Here is an 18,933-nt window from a genome sequence, read left to right on the forward strand (position 1 = left end):
TAGTGTAGTTCATAATTAACCCTCTTCATATGAAGTGAAAATGCTAGCAAGCCTGATTTTGAATGCTTATAACTAGGATGTGACAAATTAACTCACTAGAGAAAAATAATGTTTATATTTGTAAATAAGAGAGCATTGTTTGAAACAGAAGTATCAGAGTAAAAATCAACATAGAAATGAAATGTTTGCTTTTCTAAAAGCAGCTTAAAAACACAACTGAAATAGAGTTTTGAAACTTCAGCTTGTATAGATGTATTATTCATATTCATTTATTTCTATAAAGCTGGACCCCCACCAGGTATAGTAAACAGAAAGCCTTCCTACTCCATTTCAGTTGTTTCAAGATGATTTAAAGTCCCCTATATACATCGCCATGATGATAGTATATATCATAAAGAGCAAAGATTTTATTAACAATACACGTATTCAAAACAAAAGATTTAACACCCTGTTGTTAAAGCATTAGCCCAAAGCCCAAGATCCTCGGGTTCAGCTCCAAACTTGCAGTGAACCATATTCTCTACACCTGGTGTAGAGTTTCTTCATGACCAACAAAGGGACCCTGCTGTAGCAGGAGCACTGGACTTGATTTCCAGAGGTCTTTTCCAAACCTTATGATCCTGTGATTCTGTCAAATTTGACATTTTTCAGAAGATACTTTAGATACTGCAAATGTTTTGAGCCAATGGGCATTCTACAAGGATGTTCATTTTCACACCAGCAGTACATGTTTATTAAAATCAGAGTTAAACTCACTATTTAAAAAAGAAAAAAAATACAAGCTTCATATCCTTTCATTCACTTGAATACTAGAGAGATTGTAGGAGGAAGACGCACACAAAATAGACATGGAGTTTTCATGTCCTTTAAGCTTTATACCCACAGATGTTGGTTATAGCTTTGCCTTACGGAGAGACTGTGCACCTAACCACAGCAAATACAGAAGGAGTCAAGTAAGACTCAGCAGTGAACTAGCAAGAAACTGATAATTTCCAAATGAATAACAAAACAGTAAAATCATTATAAACAAACTCTACAAGGATTCATTTGGTCTTTTCCCACCATTTCCTAGACTCAAGATAAAGACCTCCTAAAGCAGGTGTTAGTCTGGGCTTGCCTGAGCACAGCACCAGCTAGGATCCTATTTTTGCTCCCAGAGCATCACAAACCGTCAGTAAATTTGCTGAAATAAAATTGACTTCACTCATTTTGGAAACAAGATCTTTTCAGACACATTTGCTCCCAATTTCCATTCTCATGCAGAAAAAAAATTCTCCTCAATGTTGTTCTCAAATTAAATATTTCATTACAGCTTTATCTTCCAAACATCTTAAATGCAAATGGACAGCTGGATTTCTGGTACTTTCAGAAAAAAAAGCTTAATGTAATAATATTTGGCTAATGAGTATTTTGCTACATTTTACTCTTAGCTTTTACACACATTAACAGGAAGACAGTTTCCCTTCTCTGCTCTCCTCTAACCCTTAAAGCAAATTACAGCAAGTATTACTCATGCCTCACTTTTCAAACTTTATATCTGTAGTTGGAAGAAGATAGGAAGGCGAGAGAGGTCGATCTTGTCATTTATTAATGTAATTAATGCCGTTTATTAATTTATTTATATAATTATTAATGAGTAATCGCATTCCACTTTATACCTGCAGTTGGAAAAAGATAGGAAGGTGAGAGAGGTTGATCTCGTCATTTATTAATGTGAGGTTGCTCTGGGCTACATGGACTGAGCAGGGGAGAAACACTGTTATTGTTCTCAGCAAATGAGGCAGGTCTGTCAGCCTTTCAAACAACATTTCTCCAGTTATTCACATTTGCTAAAGATAGGTTCTGTGGCCAGCTGCCTGCTGACAGACACTGAAAGGCAGTAGCTGGAATTAGTGTACATCTCACAGGTGCCTACAGGGAAAGTAACATCACCCCATAAGAAGATTCACAGAATTTCACAGCATTTCCAAATAACAAACTAAAAGGCACAGGGAAATTACTAGAAAGCACACACTGAAATATGTGTATGACTGTACAGGTATACACATGCTATTTATATGAAGGATTTAGTCTGCTATAGCATCTCTAGCTGGTAAGGTCTTTTTTTATCTTCTTTTTTTCTATATTCTAAATATGTTGGACTTCAGATTCTATTTTTAAAGTTATGTCATCTTTTGAAGTCAGGCTTGAATACCCCTGTGCCTGGATATGTGCATTCAATGACTGTGAAGATGCAAACTGATCTCTGGTTATAACGAGAAGTTAATCTTTGAAAGGAACTCTCAAAGCAAGGTAGTACCTGCAGGATAGCACATCCCAATATTCATTTTTGCAGTCACAGCAGCAGTAGCTACCTGCTTCTGCATTTGAAACTCAGGCCCTTTGCACAGTGTTAACCATCATTTAACAATTTTACATTAATGCCCTTATTTGAACTGCAGCCACATTGTAAGTTCTTTGAAAGGCCACAGCCATAACAAGCCCATAGTGTTACCTATTAACAAATGTGGATTTAGAAAGGTAATTTCTACAATATCCTGCTTACCAGAGATCTGATAAAAACTCTCAGCCACTATGTCATTAACCTTCACAAGAAGGTATGCAGGCAAAGTGCACACTGTTTTGTTCCTTTTGTTCTTAATCTTTCTCTGCATTTCACTTTTGTGTACTAAATGAGGACATGTCTTTGCCTGGGAGCTCCCCACCCTTCTCTCTCCACCCCCTGCTCCCCGCATCGCCTCTCACAGGACCGGTCACCTTCAATATTCCCCTCCTACCTGACCAGGCAGCACAGCCATGGAGCCATGGACAGAAGGATCTCACAACATGTGGTTGAATGCAATAAGACTGAGAGCCTCTTGGCACCACAGCACTGGGGATTGGAGCCCTAAGCGAGCTGGGCTTCGCACATCAAAAGGTGATGCTCAGGTTTGGAGCTGGAGACTTTCCCCTCACTGCTTTTTGAAGGCAAATGGTCATCCCAAAAGCAATCTGTTTATTTCAAGCCTTTAGATTTTTAAGACAATCTCTTTGTCTTTCAGAGAGGTGGAAAATAGGTCTAACCAGTTCTGAATGCTTGCAAATAGTTACTGATATGAAGTGGATAACACAAGACGAAGTGTTGGTTATTTGGTCTAGATGAATGAGAAGAGCTTTCACAATACTTAGGCATGGATATGGCTTTCTTCTTTGTACCACATCTGTAATGCAACCTTTCCCATGTCTTAACTATCTGGGATAACAGTAAGTACTTTTTTAGATTAATAATGCAGAAACGTATATAGTGTCACATATTGTAATGTCCCAATAGCAGAAGAATCGCAGAATCATAGAATCATTAAGGTTGGACAAGACCTCTAAGATCACCTAGTCTAACCATCCACTTACTACCAATATTGCCCATTAAACCACGTCCCTAAGCAGTACATCAGCATGTTTCTTGAACATCTCCAGGGATGGTGACTCCATCACCTTTCAGTGCTCAAGTGTGGCTTCCCCAGGTGGAACTCTGTGGGAGGCTAAACCTCAGCAACAATTCCCAAAATTCAGAGTGTCAGCGGGTGCCCAGCATCTCTCAGAGTATGGGCATCACCAAGTAGCCCAAGCCTACCCTTGTAGCAAAGATTTTTGCATCTTACTCTCAAAGCTGCTCAACCTCTGACCCTAACAGTGGTCCTAGGAGACCTTTTAATTTTCTTATTTCTCAAGCAATATAATTTAGCTGCCTTTATCCCTCAAATCAAGTCAAAGACTCAGAGGGACTTAAGGAGAAAAACAATCTTATTTCGTTAAAAGTGGGGTCTTATCACAGATCTTCTTGATTTGTATTATCCTGACAATGGGGAAGCTTATAGAACTGTTTATTTTCTATGAAGCAGTTAAGATTCGAGATATGATTGTAACTCTGTGTGCTTACTTGCAAAACTATGCACTCACTTGGCCCAGGCCTGGTCACTGGCACCAACTGCCAATGTTACTTGCGTGCACGTATCAAGGGCTTCATGAGGTCAGAGAGAGACCATTCAGCTGAGCTTTGAAAGCCTTGTCAGTGTAAACAAAATTCTTTTCAATTTGAGAAAAATATTGATTTCTATATCACATTTCCCTTTTCCCAGAAAATGTAAAGATATTCACATAGAAAACTCATAATTACATGAATTGTTTTCTGCAATTTACAAGTCTTTTTTTTCTATTACGTTATTTCTCATGTTACCTACTTATTCACCTGAATTCATATCCCTTTTTCTCCTTGATCACGCCAGTTCCCCAGTTCTGAACAACTGAACAATTCCATGTTGGGTTTGAATCCATTCTCATTACTCAAGCTTAGGGGCATATCTTTTTCCACAAGCTGAGGAAATGCACATCTTCTAGTTACTGACAGCCTGTTTTAATATCTCCTGAGTAAAAAAAACAGCCTTACAGGATGGAAAGAAGATTGCCTGGAGAATGCTGTGACTTACCAAGTAAGGACAGCCGCAACTACTGATTACAAAGATGCATCTTTCCATTGTGACTAAGGCCAAGCCCTTCCAGTAAAATATGATGCCAATTAGTGTTTACCCTAGGCCAAAAAGACTAGTTCTTAACCTTCTCTGACACTATAAAGAGTGGAGGATGCTCAGTTTAGTCACCTGATATATGGATACTCAATCATCTGGCAAAACTAGCCTCTGTATCAGATAATCATCCAAGAAATGTTAATTTTGAAAAGAATAAATTATACTGAAAAAGACCATATTTTCAAACCCTTCTCTTGGGGAAGCTGTTCTCTTATCTCTCAAGAAAAGACTGAATGTAATAAATGTACTGGTATGCTATTTAACCAATCAGGTCTATTCAGACTCATTAACCCTTTAAGGATTTTAAGTTAAAAATCCGGAGGAATCATATCTCTCTTCAGTAACTTCATTGTTTGTAACTGGCATCATAAAACTAGGAAGAATTCAGTTGGAAAGTTGTTTTTCCAACCCTTTCATTTCAACTCACTAAAATTTGATACAGATTGACCCATTTCTTTGCCAGTTAAGAACTTCTGGATTAAGATTATGACCAAAATTATCACTCACCAAACATCTTGGGATTTCCAGTCTAGAGGAAAATTTTGAGAGTTAATGCAGGACTGTAAGATAAAACTCTCACAATCCTATTTCCTGCTACCTTGTCTTCTCACAGATAACTAGCAATATATCTGTACATATGTTGCCAGGATGCTCATACACTCCCACAATAAGAATTTCAAAACTCTGTATTGCACATGCTTATCCCACTTTAGGAAAACAAAAACAAAAAACAAAAACCCTGAATCCAGATGCAGAAGATGTTAGTTATAGTGGTTAATGTGGATCTGGAAGGCAGGATGCTGTGTGCAATAAGAATGCACAGGATGCAAAAACTAAATGGAAATGAGATTAGCAGAGTCTGTCTCTAGAGGCAAAGTGATTATTCAGTCAAAATGATTATTCAAAAAGAGCAGAGTCTCTGACAAGGGGGAAAAAAAAAGATGGAATGAGGGTCATAGGGAGACTGTGCATTGTTCAAATATTAATAAACAAGCAGCATGGAAGCAGATAGAGCCTAAGGTACCAGTCACAGCAACTGGAATTACCTATTTACCAGATGCTGAGAATTACTGAGGTGAAAATCTACTGGGAATGGACAGGGTATAAGAATGCAGAAAGAAAAACAGCCCCATGTAGAAAACTCAGAAACATTCTGACAAGGATGAAGAGGTAACTGCCATTTGCAGAGCTACTTGCAGTAGGAATGGAACATCACTGACCAGTCAGAAACCCTTTGTATTCATCAAATAAGGTTTAATATTGGAGGAGAAGGAGAAGATGGATGACATAACAGTGAACAACTACCCTTTAAAATGAAAAGTGATTGCATAATTACTGCTCACTTCTAAAAATTACAAAGTTTGGGGCTCCATTTCTACTAGATTGTCCTCATGATTGTTATCTACAGCTACTGGTCTGTAATTATGTTTCACGCAGTGGCTCAGTTACAGGAAGACATGACTAAATGTTCCTACTAAATTAGTCTCTTGTGTATTAGTCACTATTTTCAGACAGGAAAGATGGATCTTGACTCTTCTCTCTTATTTACACAGCCTTTGATTTGATGTAAGTCCAGTGTCTCACTGCATCAATGTGTGACCTAACTGTACATGTGGGAAAAGTCTCCAATTTGCTGCTTCAATTAATTTTTCAAGATACGATTTTCCTCCAAATAGTGATGATACACAGAATCTCCCCCCAAAAATGACTACACGATGTTCGTAATGCCATAATTCAAAAGAATAAATGATTTAACAAACATAATCACAAGGATAAATTGGCTTTTTGCCATTATGCAGTAAATGCAGGAAAATGAGGGAACTTGCACATGTATTTTTATGCATATAGAATTACAAGTGTGCATTTCTGTAAATAACAAAATTTTCTCATGAATTTTTTTTAAAAAGGCCAATAAAGTATCATTCCTCCCCCCTCACCCCAATCCAATCCCAATAAAGAGAGTAAGAGGGGACAGAGAGAGGACCTTACTCAAATAGATCAGGATACATATTGGTTTTTAATACTGTTGGTTCTTACTACAGAATTGCCATAAAGCTTGTCAGTTTCATATATTTAACATATATAAAGTCCTCCTTTAGAGTGACATCATGAATTTTATTACAAGGAATTTGGCTGATCTTACCTTTCTAAGAGCATTTTCCTCCTTGCGTAGAAATGCTCTAGAAGTGAGCAATGCATATAGGAAAAGGTTGCTGGGCTGTCTTCTGTTTGCACAGCATAGTGGAGTCACTACCCCTTTGCAAAACATCAGCAGCCTGAGTGAGCTTTCTCTTTCCCCTCTCTAGTAAAATTAAAACAGATTTGCACCACTAGATTGCATCTTTTCATTGGACTAGACATTGAAAGTTTTATTTAGCTATTATCTTTCAAGATATTAAGTGATAAGGATGATGGGAAAACAATTTAATGCAATATAAATTTTTTAATGACTGCAGAGCACACTGAACTGTTGGTCTGAACCTGTCGTACTGTCATATTTTAAAACTGCTTATGTTAATTGGTTATGTCAGTGATGGAGGAAGAATATGCAAAGGCCATTATTGAAATCACCTGCAAAAAGTTTATAATCACAGCTGATATTGTTCCCAGCTGAAGCTGTGAGCTGAGTATTACCCCTTACTGATATCCACCACTGAACTGGGGGCTTCTCTTCTTTTTCACAGGGAAACAATGGTTTTCAAGGTGCTTCTCCAGTATCTCTGGGATTTCACTTCATCCTGCTTCAGAATAAATGGAGTTCATGAATGTAATAGCTGGTACTGTGACTTTACATGAAAGAATTACCCTGAAAAACACTGTAGGTTAAATGGAAAGGTCGAACAGGCCTAGAGAAATAATACTTCCATCTGAATGCTCTCTTTTTTTCCAAGATAATTATTCTGATTGTGAAAAAAAGTTATCTATTTGAATACACAAATAGCAGAGAGGGACAGTTGGCCTTCTGTGTATATAAGTGGACTAGATGAGCAAGAAATGTTGCAAGGACCTTGAGTGCAAGTCTTTGTTTATTGAGAATAAGTAATCAATCAGAGCACACAACAAGACTTTGTTCAAACAATGGATAATGATGAGTGCCTCAGCCACACAGCTGAGAGTGGACAAGCAAGCCTGACACTACCAGCAAAAAAGGCAAAGTCAACAGCCTGAAAATCACAGAATAAGAGAGTTCAGGGAGGTCCCGAGCACAGGAATGTTAACATGCACTGGAATGGACAGAAGGCTTTCTAGAGATTTGTCTTAAACAAAATGTTTATTTTTTAAAACTATCAAAACTGCCTTGGAAACGAGTTTAAATAAATTCCCCACATTCAAATGCACTATGACTCCAGGCCCACTTCTGTTACATTAATTTTCATGAGATTAATAACATCAGGATTATTTTTTCTTTACGTATGCATTTGTATATGTATTCCAGACTTCATTTACAGCAATTGCCTTGCTTATAAGCTTCACTAACAGCAGGCCAAGTGTGAACAACAGCACGGAAGAGAAACAGTCCACATTATTAAGAAAAATTAATGGAAAATCAAGTGCAAAACAAGAACAGTTACTCTGGGAAATACATCTTTTTCCTTTTCCCTTTCCAGCAGTTTCTCAAATACAGCTTTCTGTATTTCAAATGAAATTCTAAGAACTCCCAAATTTTGCAGTCAGTAGATCCTGACAGTCTTCTGATTACCACTGATGGATGAACTATTTACACAAGAATGGGGGTGATGTCTGGGGAGAGAAGAGAGACCAGATATGCAGCACAGTTTCACATCCTTGGGTTAATGAACAATAACAAGATGAGAATGTCATTTCCTTCATCAGCCTGCAAAGTATATTTGAAAACAGAACTTGATTTAACATAACAAGTACAGCTCTGCTTTACTCACTGCTAACTATCCAAGCATGTGTAGTCTGCTGTCTCTCACATTCTCCTGAAAGTTAGCAGAAATCTTCATATTCACAAAACTATTTGTGTGAGAGGGTTTGCAAGGCCATAAGAATGTGTCAGCTGTGATGTAAGACTGACTGATCGGCGAGGCTGTTACTGCTAACCATTTCTACACTGCATGCCAACAGCCCATTCCTCAAACCACTAGCTGGTTAGGTAAGTTGATTTTCCCTGAGCTCTTGCAAAACTTTTTGGTTACAATTTTGTCATGTGGTTGTTCTAATAAAATTTTTTTAAAAAAAAAAAGAAAAAAATTTTGCCAAATTTTCTTAAGAAAATCTAGCATGTCTTTTTTTTTTTTAATAAACTCAGCATTCCTCCAGCAACAGAAGCAGAGGGTTTGCATCTCCATAAATAAGCATCACTCTTATCTAATTTATTTTTGAATGTACAAGAGAGACAAATGCTGGAAATGGAAGTCTGAGATATATTTCACAGCAGACAGAACCAGGATGCACTTCCCTCTTCTGAGCTGCACTTAGACAAGGGCCCTTCAAGCCCTCAGCCCCTGTTGAGGCTATGAAACATTCATTTCACACAGGTAGAAAGGAACTAAATTACAAATTGACCACAGCGTTCAACTACTCCTTTTGCCCTACTGGGAAAACACTGTGCTGAATTTCAAATGAAGTGACTTTGGAAGACTTTCAGAGTGTGAACAGTTTGATGCCCTCTGCACCCCAGAGACTGCAGAAAGGCAACAGGCTTTTGGCTGCTTGAGATTTCAGGGGGGTGAAGGGGCAAAATCAATGAAACCATACTGTGTGTTTTGTTAATTTACCTCAATTTAGAAACATACATATATATACATAAAGAAGCTACTACTTATGATAAAGAGCAGGAAATTTCTTCTTAACTACATTCTGTCTTTCAGTTGTTTTGAAGCATCCTACAGATTGAAAGAAATAGATACATGCAAAGGATTCCTGTTCATTCAAGACTTTGTTTTACGACACCTTTTCATTCTAACCTTTTTTATTATTTTTATTCCAAGATACTAGAGTAATTTTGGTGACATATCCTTAATGTGATCAACAATCAATTGTATGAGAATTTTCCACAAAGATGGAAGAAATCCATGTCTAAAATATTTTTACTTTCAGTCCTCTCTTTTTTTCTCAGCTGGGTATAGAGGTTCCCAACGGATTGACGTGACACTCTAACAAGGTGGTGACCTACAGCACAGCAGATGAAAATTTGGCTGAACTACTACATTCTAAGGGTAGTGGTCCACAGCTCAAACTCTAAGTGCGTTCTAGTTACAGGTTGTGATCCCGAAGGAGCAATGAATGGCTTTACACTAATTTCATCATCAATGAACAGGGTTGAAGGAATAGGAAAGGTCATTGCTGACACCAGCTGAGGGGAAGAGTTTCTGCTCTGCCCTGGGAATGGAAATGTTCCTTGCAGCAGCACAGGCTGGGGAATGACTGCCTAGCTAACAACTCTGCAAACAGGGCTTGGGCAAAGGGTGCAGGATAATTGCAGATTATGCTGCAATAGCAAAAAAAAAGCATAGCCAAAAAGACAAGGGGAATGACTGCTTTAATTCAGCACTTGAGAGGCTGCATGTGCATCCAGTTTGGAGCAAACAAAAAAGAGTCCTGAGAAAAGCCACTTATTTGGGGGCTGGAGCAGACAACATTCAAGGAAAGGCTAGTGAAACATGTTTGTTCAGGCAGGAGAAGAAGGGCAGGAGAGAACCTAATTGCAGTCTACTGGTACAGAAAAAGCAGTAATCATGAGGGTGGAACCAAACTCTTCTCTGAGGTGCTCAGCAAGAGACAACAGTCAAAACAAGTTGCAGCAAGACAAGCTCTAATTGGGCATAATAGGAAAAATATTCAAACTGCGAGTGATTAAGTACTGGAAGAGGTTGTCCAGGGTGTGGTGGAATCTTGGAAGATTTTTGAAACTTGATTGGACTAAGTCCTAAGCAACCTGATTTAAATCTGAAGTTTTGCTTTTTTTTGAGTCGGACTAGATGACTTCTGGAGATCTCTTCCAATGTTAATGATTCTTTGATTCCATGAATTGCTAGGTCTCTTTAACCCAACCTCAACCCTGTAAGTACAGACATCTAAAAAGTACAGGGATTTACTGTGATCCTTACGTCAACTGAAAGCACAAGAGCCAGTCACCTTCACAAAGCATAGTAGATGCATGCAGAAAAAGTGGAGAATCAGCTGTGCTAGTACACTTCCACACATCCACTCTCTTCTGCAGTGTTTGAATAGCACTGAACATTGTTGGAGTTTGTGTAGGGCACAGGAGAGTCTACCACGGGCACAAAAGAAGACAGGAAAGCAGTTTGTCCAAAAGACCTGTGTTCTTGGAGCCTTCTCTGCTGTCAGAAGCTTTTCAACAAACTCTGAATCTCACTGGGAAGCCAGAATGGAAATGGATTCATATTTACTCAGAGTGCAGCCCAGTGAGGACCAAGTCCTTCGGGCAGCTTCATAATATAAATATTTATTAATTTGAATTACTATAATAGCATAGCCTTTTACTGTCTGCGACAATTGTTTCCTTTTGGTCTCCTCCCTGCAATTTTCTACATCTGGAAGTTGTTCTTTCCTTCACATTGCCTGACTGCCCTCTGAACTCCCCCTCACCTCTCTCCATCCTTCCTGTGCAATTGGCCTTGGACTCTAATTTCAGTTCACTTTTCCACCCTGCTACTGCTTCATCCACTCCCTCCCAGCACTGGCATTTTTATGGATTCACACATCCACTGTCACACTTATCATTCCCGCTACCACATTCTGCATTGTTTTGTTTCGTCTGTTTGGATGTTGGATCCAGCCAGGTGCTGAGATACTCATGGGAATGGGTGAGGTGAAAAAAAATTATAGCATATGGTAACAGGAACTTTGTAACAGCACTGTGAATATCTAGGGGGTTTGGTGAGTGCAAACTGCTGGAATTCACAGGGCCAGGCAAGAGTCCATGGAGTAAAAGCAGTGAGATTTATTTGTATTTCCAAATCAACCATCTTTTCTGAGCTGGCCTTCTGCTGTCCCTCTGCTGTTGTATGGCAGCACCAAATAGCAGTGGTATGTGTTAGCTTGCAGGGGAATGAAGGATCTTGCCCTTCTGCAAAATGAAGGCACTTGCACATGAGAGTTTCTTCATCTTTCTCATATTGTGGGTTCCAGTAACACACAATGAAGTGCTACAGTCTTTTATTTGAGGGTTTTGTTACTGTTTTTTAAAGAAAAACAAAGAAACTGTAGCTGAATACTCACATTAAATCTGTGGACTTGCCTCTTTATTGGCCAAAAGATAATACTGGCAGTTCTGTGAGCCCTCAGTTAATGCAGTCTGGCAGATTAGAACATCACAGCTGTGATTGACATTGTGTGTTGGGGTAGGTGTGAGCTCCAGCTGAAGCTCTGCACAATGGAGACAATCAGAAATGTTCTTATTTTTTATTTTCCGCGTGTTCCACGAGGGGTGAGGTTACTTTCCAATGTGCCAAGGCACTAGTGCGAGCTGTCTCTTTCCTCTCTCTATCCTCTTAGTTTAATAAAAATTGTAGAAAAATATTTGGTTTTGACAATTTTATTCTCTGGTCAAATTTGGGTGAAATCAGCTTTCCTCGTCAGGTGCTACAGAAGGAAAACACCCAGATATGAACACATGTGGTGTATACACACAGGCACACAGAGGATGAATACTTAAGTATCATCTTCTTGGGAAATCTAGCTAAATAAATGAAAGCAAAAAGTTGGAACAGAAAGTTGTATTTAGTAATCAAAAGGGGTGGGTGGGGGTTGTTTGCTTTTTGAATGAATAGGTTTGGGACACATCACTCTACTTGCTTTTGGGTAACAGGGCATTTCCAACACTCATATCTCTACTCATTTTCTCAACCACTGTGCATATGTAGGTCACTAACAAATCTCAGACATTTCTCATCAAGACTCCAGGTTTCTGATAAAGATGGCAATACATAAATGCAATAATTTAACCTGTTTTACACAGCCCATGAGTGAAATTGATCGTATTTTGCACCTATTGGTCTGTCAGCAGTTGTAATTACAGCATCTTTTGAACAATAAACTTCTAAAAAAATCTAACTATTAGGTTTTGAAATAAATACAACAGGATGTTCATAAAATCCAGGAAAAAAAAAATCATTCTTCTTGCTCCTACACATGTTCACTGTTGTATTTTTAGGTTATATATAATAGGCAGCAATCTTTGTTTGGAAGCCAACACACACTTCCCCAGTGAACTGCAGGATACACATAAATAATCAGGGCTGGAGAGAGGTCATCACATGGATTGAACTGAGGTTACAACAGCACCGTGCAAACCGATTGTTCACAAAGCCCTAAGCAATGCAAACCAAGCTAAGCACAACATGACTGACTGCACTGAAAGCTAAAAAGACTTAATCATAGGGATGCACCAACCTTGAACTTTATCGTTCAACAAATTTTATTAAGAATCAATGTGTAGTGAAAGAAGTTACACAGTTAAGCTATAGCTCAAGGGAATAGGAGCATGAATATGAACTAAGGAGCGTTTAATAAGGTCCAAGGACCACCAGCTGAGCTAGCAGGAATCAAAAATTAAAAGCTTGGTCCCAAGTTCTCTTTATTGCTGCAGTAGAGATCATATTAATGGTATATGCTTACTTGCAACTCAGGATTCCTGAAAATATTTTCCTCAAAAAAAAAAAAAAGGAATATATCGATAGGATTTCATCAATACTACTACTTGTATGAAAGCTCAATTTTTGTAACTGAAAATTGGATTATTTCAATTTCTAAATTTCTACATGCTTGGTTACTGTCTTGTGGTCATGTCGTGGTCTCACTTGCTTCGCTGAGCCAGAATCTCTACGCAGATTTATCTGCACTATCTCCTGTGCCTAGAGACTCCCACACCGCAAGGCAGAGCATCTCTGCCCAAAAATGGGAAATGTCTTCTGGAAGACACAGGTACTTCTACAAAGAACAAACCCTTCACAGAAGCCCACAGGTCATCACAGAGCACAAACCATGCCAAGAGTCACTGCTCATCAGGAGGAAAGGTTGCAGAGGGGAAAGCAGGAAAATCATGAGATGTTACACAACTTTCAACTGAATTATTGTATACTTTAAACATAGATTTCCAATGCTAATGAGGAAATTTTGCTCCATGATTTCCCGGTAGCTGCCTAAATATCTTAGAAAATGCCTCAGGGACAACTGTAAAATGCAGTAACTCCACAACAGGACTGTAACTAAACAGACTGAGTTTTCAGTTTCACTCCAATCTGTCCACAAAGACTGTTTCCTATCTGAAATTTCTTCTGTATGTTCCATATCGAGGAAATATATCTGTTTTTCTTTTCTCTCAAAAGTTGCCCATAAACCAAATAAGACATCTTGCTTTGAATTCTAAAGGTATTTTAAATTAATACTGCATATTTAATCTTGTCTTTGCATGCTTTTTGGTTTGGGTTTTTTAATTCTGGCCTAGGAATTATATTTGATGGGATGCAGCAGTTGTGCAATGAAAGTGATTAATTGAAGCTCACTGTTATAGGAATGTCATGAAACTTAACCAAAGTTTGTAAAAAGCATTTCAGAATCTTAAATGAAAGCTGTTTCATTTTAAGTAAAAAATAGTTATTATGAAGAACACCTGATTAAATGTTGCATAGGTAAAACCACAAAACAGAGGATATATGCAAATCTTAGTGAGATGAAGCTCCTTTAACAGAATTAGAGGGGTTGAATACCATATGCTGGAGTGTGATCTCATCTACCTGAACTGCACTTATGGGAGCTGAGTTACTCCTGATTTACACCAACATAAACAAGACCAGAATCAAAGCCATGCAGGAGCCCTAAGGGTATGCTTAGAATGGGAAGAAAAGGAAAGAACTCCACGCTAGACAAACTCACCAGCCCAGGGGGATTCCTGGTTTGAACTGCTTGCTGTATGACAATCACCAGTCCTCTGGCAAAACTGCAGCATGGTAAGTATGAATCCTCATACTCATGAATACGAACATTTCTTTTCCGCAGTGGATATATGAATTCAGTCTTTGGAAAGGGATTGGTATGCAGTCATGCTCAGGAAAGTGATCTCGTAAAAACAATTGTTCCTTCCTCATTGATCAGATTCACTTCCTGTATGCCTGAAACAACATTTTACCAACATTTAACAATATTTTACCAACAAGAGAGGGATTTTTATTAGCTAGCTGCAAGCTGATTGTTCTTTTGAGCCCAATCTGAAGCATAAGGTGAATCTTTTTTTACATCCCCGGCAATGCTGTTGGTGAAACTCCATTTGCAAGCTACCCAGGAGCTGCAGAACTTGCAGTGGAATCACAGCACACCCAAGTGTGAGGAACATGACTGGACTCTGAGGTGCACTTGCAGCTCTTGAATAAAAATTCAGTCTGTATGTGTCAAATGGAAAGGTCGTTCTGTGTATGTCTGTCTTCTTCTAGGATGGCTTCAAAGAATACTCAGTGCCATGCAGGAGAGAAGCTGTTGAGGAGCTGTGTAGAACAGTAAGTCCAAATGGGGAATGACTGCAAGGAGGCTTAAAGCCCACAGAGACCTAGCTGCTTCCTGAAGGTACTCCTGTTTTTTGACATGGCTGCTGTCTTGGCATTTAATTCACTGATTTCATGTGAGTGTTCATTTAATATCACCTGTAGTAACTACTTGCTTCACATCACAGCATCGCCTAGAGAGAAATGGAGTCCCCGTGCAGCTAATCTGCCTCATGCTCCAGAACTCCAGACCTCTGTTTTGGGGCTGAGATTTCAGTGCACACTACAAACATACCCAAAACCAAAATGCAGATCAGAAATCTGGGGTGAAGCCAAATACTAATCAGCAAAGATCTGTTTAAGTATACTTATTACAGGTTAGTTACTCTTCTCCAAAGACTGTGCACAAGGTGAGGCTATATTTCAGATGCCTGACAAAATGTTGTATCCTAAAGAGGATACAATACCACCTTCTGCAGTACAGTAGTTCCCTCAATATCTGTACGTGGCAGAGAAAAGTATTTCCTAATTCTGCCTATTGCAACTGCAACATTGGCTTGGATTCCTCTGAAAGCTGGGAGGAACAACCTGGGAGTGTCACTGCAGAGACTGAGCCATCAGACTACGACCAGGATAAGATTCCCTACTTGCCATTACGTTATTTTCTCTAATTTAAAAGAAAATCCTTTTTCCTCTCCATTTTTGGGTTTTCTTATGTAACAATTCTAGGTGTGGTGCATTAGCTGCTCACCTAAAATACCCTGAAACAGAGATGGAATAATCAGTAAACGAAGGGTCTGAAAACTGAGGAGCATATCTGAAAAGGGGAAGTCCACATTATTCCCCTTGGGTATAAAGCAAGTTTGGGTTTACTTGTTTGTTTCTTTCCTTTCCTTAAAGCTTTTCCAATTTGTCATTATCCTCCCTGAACTGTGAATACAACTGAATATAATATCCCTGAAATGAACATACAAATGCCTAATAAAGGGTCTGTTCTCTTACATGAAGACCATGTTAGTCCTCTTTGCCAAGGACTCACCTCAGAAGTTGGTATCAGCGTACTATCAGCCAGAATCTCCCTTAGATGTCTCCAAAGTGACTGCTCCTGGGACAATCTCTCCTCCAGTACATTAGATTTCTATTCTTTTTCTCTTTCTTTTTCTTTTTTTTTCTCTTTCTATTCTTCCCAAACAATGTTGCGAATTTCTAGCATTTTGAGAGCTGTCTAATTTATTTTCCTTAGTTGGTGTTCTCCCAGTCCTGGAGCAAAAATTGTTTGGTAAACTACTAAGGAAATGGCAAGTAGATTTAGCTGCCACTTGACACAAATTCATTAGCCCACTTTTTCACCAATATGGACAAACAATTTTTTCTCCTGCACCACTTTTTTGTCATTGATAACTGTACCATCTCCTGCATTAACAGGCCAGTAGCATTCTTTAGGATTCTTCTTGTTTTAAAAATGACCAACTTTCTTGTAGTCCTTAACAGTACTAATCATTGATTTTTCATTTTCTGATTTTTGCATCTCTCATTAATTTCCTAAAACTTTAAGAAACTACTTTGTGTTCATCAGTATCATCATCTTCATTAGAAAATGCTGTTCTGTTTATGAAGTTAGATCATGACTTTTGTTCTCTTTTCTACAACATGGAGATTTTCTAGTGCTTTTTTTAAGACACAGTCTGTTTTTAAATAGTAGAAATGAGTTTTGAAGGATCTAATAGAGTTTTCTTAAATCCCACTGTTCTTTTCTACATTGGCTGATTAGTAGCACTTTTTACAACTGAAGAATATTCAGAAGTGCATGACACAGTGCACATATTTCCACTCACTTAACACATATATATCTAAGTGCAGCAGTAAAATGTTCTTTTATGATATCTCATTTTATTTTCCTTTATTAAAAAAAAACTCTTATAAAAAAAGTACTCAGTAGGGACTGTACTCTGGTCTTTTGTTACTAGGACAGTAAATGACAACCAAATTCTTCATTGTGTTTCCTGATAAGACCTCATCCAATAAACATCTAAAATCACTAGATTTGACTTGTCAGTCGTTTCAAGATATTACCAGCTTCTTTTGCTTTTACATACAAGCCTTGCTTTTTTTTTTCCTTAACTGGCTATTCATTGGTTGTAACATTAAATTTTAACCCTCTCCATCATCATGTAACACAGAGATGGAAAACATCTGAATTCTGTTGCTGATCTGCATCAGAAAAGATGGGACAATATCACACAAACACCCCTACCTGCTTGTTCACTGCATTTCTGCTCATCACTCTCTCCTGCTTTGTATGCTGGTACCCTTTCTCCTTCCTGTGGTGATTAGAGCTGACTAATTTCAGCTTAGTTTTCACAGTCTTTGATTCCTCAACAGCCAGATCCCTTCTTCATGGATCTGGAGAAGCGCTGTCATAGTAAGCTCTCCAAGAGCTATAAATCTCTGATATGCCACACTTAATTTCCTTGTTCTTGATTTGCTAGATCTATTCACTGCTGTGTTTTGAACCAAGGCAGTAGGAAGAAAGGGACAGATTTGTATCATATTCCCTTCTAATTTGCCACTATCCTCATATTTTCCACCTTCGGCTCTTTGTTACTAAAGTTCTGTTTTGGTCAAGCCAATTTTGATGAACAAAAATAATCATGGAAAGCCAGACATCTTCTTTACGTATCTTGCTTACCACTCACAATAATTTTTCTTTGAATCTAAGGTGTGATGCAATTGTGACTCGGATTACACTAGCACAATTTGTTTAAATTGAGTTATTTCTGACATTATATAAATGACACACCAGTCAGCTCCATAATTGCATAGCACAGCAGCTCACTTTAGCTAAGTACATTTTTATTATTATAATTCTGCAGAAATAAGATGCTTTCATTCTGACCTAGATAAGCATTTCTTCCCCCTCCCTCCTTAAGACAACTATGAAAATGAGATTGTAAATCTCCTATGGAGAAGAGACTTGGACAAATCAATAATTTATGTTGTGATTTTGAGAGACTTTCACCTTGAGGAAGTGCCAGCCCTATCGTAATTCTGTAGATCTTTGAAAATGTTTTCCATTACTAATCAAGAGAACCTTTCTTTTTTTCTTATTATTTATACAAGGCTCCTTTGATTTCCAGCGTGTGACACTTCAGAATGAAAATGGTGTCTGCATTAATTAAAAACAAAGATGAGGACTCTTACTTTCCTCCCCCCTCAGCTGAAATCCCAGTAAAACACTGGCAGGCAACACTCAGCATGTAGCGCTCTAGTTCCAACCATGAGCCCCTTTTATAGATTTCTGTCACTCCAACTGCTCCTGGCTAAAATCAGCAGTAGTAACAGAAAACCAGTTTCCTGTTCTTCCCAGTGGTTGGGAAGAAAAATGAGCAGACAGTTAGCAGCAGAACAGGGGCTAGGTGCACATGGCAATTAAATAAGCCTTGAGATCTCAGGCAGAGAGCACATCAGTCATACGGCCCCTGCACAAGACCCTGGCAGTGCAAGGTTCATGCTGAGGTCTTTGGAGGAGAACAACTTACAAGTTTATGCCCAGTAACCTTCCTTTCAACCTTCAGAGCTCACTCAAGCATAGACTGCCATGTCAATAGCTCAGCTCCCAAAATCTCTCATTGTTTCAAGAAATCTTCATTATGACTAGTAGCAGCATGTTCAAACCACTTGCTTGTTTCCCCCCGCAGGATCTTGTAAAGATGAGATAAGATTATCAAGAGTCACTCATTCTTGCCCATTGCACTGCAAGAATCACTCAGTCTGAGCGTTAAACTGATTGCTAACTACTAGCGTGCCTAGGTGTGCCTATATAAAATACACATATGAGGGCTCTTGGTACAATACAATATGTAAAATGGCGTAATAGACAGGGTTGGTAGAAGCTCCACGTTTCT

General features: G+C 38.6%; 1 long non-coding RNA gene across 2 annotated transcripts in view; it reads right to left on the bottom strand.

The window, feature by feature from the left end:
* The window catches only part of LOC110393427, a 160,305-nt gene that overhangs the window by 100,594 nt on the left and 40,778 nt on the right, over positions 1–18,933 (bottom strand). For both annotated transcript variants that reach the window (XR_002435008.1, XR_002435009.1), the window contains one exon: positions 14,427–14,662. This is a non-coding gene — a long non-coding RNA (uncharacterized LOC110393427). The remainder of the gene's footprint in view (positions 1–14,426; positions 14,663–18,933) is intronic.

Source organism: Numida meleagris, chromosome 2, assembly GCF_002078875.1.
Source record: "Numida meleagris isolate 19003 breed g44 Domestic line chromosome 2, NumMel1.0, whole genome shotgun sequence".
Taxonomy (NCBI): Eukaryota; Metazoa; Chordata; class Aves; order Galliformes; family Numididae; genus Numida; species Numida meleagris.